This window comes from Tenrec ecaudatus, chromosome 13 (assembly GCF_050624435.1).
Source record: "Tenrec ecaudatus isolate mTenEca1 chromosome 13, mTenEca1.hap1, whole genome shotgun sequence".
In the NCBI taxonomy this organism is placed as follows: domain Eukaryota; kingdom Metazoa; phylum Chordata; class Mammalia; order Afrosoricida; family Tenrecidae; genus Tenrec; species Tenrec ecaudatus.
The window spans coordinates 111841743-111843751 of record NC_134542.1 but is presented as its reverse complement, the minus strand read 5'-3'; the positions used below and the strand labels follow the sequence as shown (position 1 = coordinate 111843751).

Here is a 2009-nt window from a genome sequence, read left to right as displayed (position 1 = left end):
ATCAACTTTCTTCACCACATTTGCTTATGCACCTGCTTTGTCTTCAGTGATGGTGTCAGAAGGTGAGCATCATGGAATTCCAGTTTAATAGAACAAAGTGTTATTACATTGAGGGAGTACTTGAGCAGAGGCCGAATATCCGTTTCCCACCTAAATACTAAATCTATAAATGAATGTACATACATCTATTTCCTCCTCCTCATATATAAATATATTTACATAAGCACATGCCTGTATTTAGACCTCTATAAATGCCCTTTGCCTCCGAGTTCTTTACTCTATTTCTTTTTACTTTCCTCCTGCCTCTGTATCATGCTCAGCCTTTATTTAGGTTTCAGTAACTCCTCTCGGTTACATTGCCCTTGATCAAGTCATACCAGGACTCCTACACCCTCCTCCCCATCAATTTTGGATCACTTATTGTTCCCTTGTCCCTGCCTTTGTTAACACCCAATTCCTTTCTCATGACCCTTCAATCCCCGGAATCATGGATCCCAGATCCCATTGTTTTCTCCTCCAGCTTGTTTATCTCACCTATCTTATCTAATAGACATACAGAGATAACAATATGCACAAAAACAAGTCAGAGCAAAACAAAGCAAGGAAAGAAAACAAAACAACAACAAAAACCAATGACAAAAAAAGAGAAAAGCCTGTAAAAGTGGGGAGGGAGGGTTAAAAAAAAGAGGACCTGATGCAGAGGGCTTAAGTGGAGAGCAAATGCTTTGAGAGTGATTAGGGCAAAGAATGTACGGATGTACATTCTGTCCCTGTCTATGAATATTTAAGATGTCCCAAATGTCTGACTTTTTATGAACAATACCCTGCCCCATTATCTTAACGTTGATCCCCAATCCTCTCCTTGCTATATTCCCTCAATTTCCAGGTATCTGAAATTCTCTGCAACAACCCGCAGAACTCAGGATCCACATATGTCCATCTGCATGAACTTCCTCACCCACCAGGGAGCAGAGCTGATGAAAGCAGGTCAGGGTATAGGCTGCATCTCAAGTCCCAAGAACCAGAGTCCGGGCAGAGGCAACCCAGCTGCAGGGTACAGGGTGAGTGACATGAGGGAATGTGGAAGCAAATCTCACTTACTTAAACAAGCCCCCAAACCTGCTGGGTCTCATGTCAAGATGGTACCTAAGTTCTGGGGCAGGAGATGTTTTTATGCGGGGATAGGTAGTAACTGGTTCTCCTTGGTGTTCATCATCAGTGACTCATCACCGATCTGTCTTGTTTCATCAGGAAGCAGAGGTCACAGTGGTGGCTTACGTCGAAGTCTTTTTGCCTTCGAAAACCAAACCTCTATACTTTCCTGGCAGGGGAGATACCATGTTCACGAAGGTGGTTTTCCCAGGGCAAGGCTTATCCATTGTATTCTGGATGTGCTGACCCCTGCGATTTCCCCAAATGTGGGAAACTGGACTGCATAATTTGTGGTAGTGGAGGACTGCATTCGTACTCTCCCCTGTAAAAGAAAGAAAGAAAGAAAGAAAGAAAGAAAGAAAGAAAGAAAGAAAGAAAGAAAGAAAGAAAGAAAGAAAGAAAACCAAACCTCTAAAATAACCCAAGGGTGGTGATTTGAATAACATGGAAAACTCCAAACACACCCATCTTATTAGCAGAGCAGATAACTATCCCAAATGAGATTATAGCCAAGAGGTGAGAATTTACAATTCGTCACAAAGGAAGGATGATTGCTCGCAGGGCCACGGTAAGTGATGAATTTTTGCCCACAGGCACTGGATACTTTCTGATATATCATGATCATTGTTAAAAACTGATTTTTGGAACAACAGTGATGTGAATTTGATTTTTGACAGTAATGGTAATTATGATTATAAAAATATATATTTTCCTATCCCCACATTTATGCCATTTTAACGGCTATAAATGGTAGAAAATTGCATCATGAAATTTGCACTGAACTTTAAGCACAGCGAGGTTTATTTTTCTCATCTCTGCTGTAATGTGGAGATTCTTTACCAACAGTCTCTGCGCTG

The 2009-nt window shown here is 41.2% G+C and overlaps 1 non-coding gene across 1 annotated transcript; it reads left to right on the top strand.

The window, feature by feature from the left end:
• Nucleotides 1-1313: 1313 nt before the first annotated feature.
• Nucleotides 1314-1477, top strand: LOC142425300 (U1 spliceosomal RNA). The gene has a single exon (XR_012779646.1). It is a non-coding gene; the product is annotated as a U1 spliceosomal RNA (small nuclear RNA).
• Nucleotides 1478-2009: the final 532 nt, after the last annotated feature.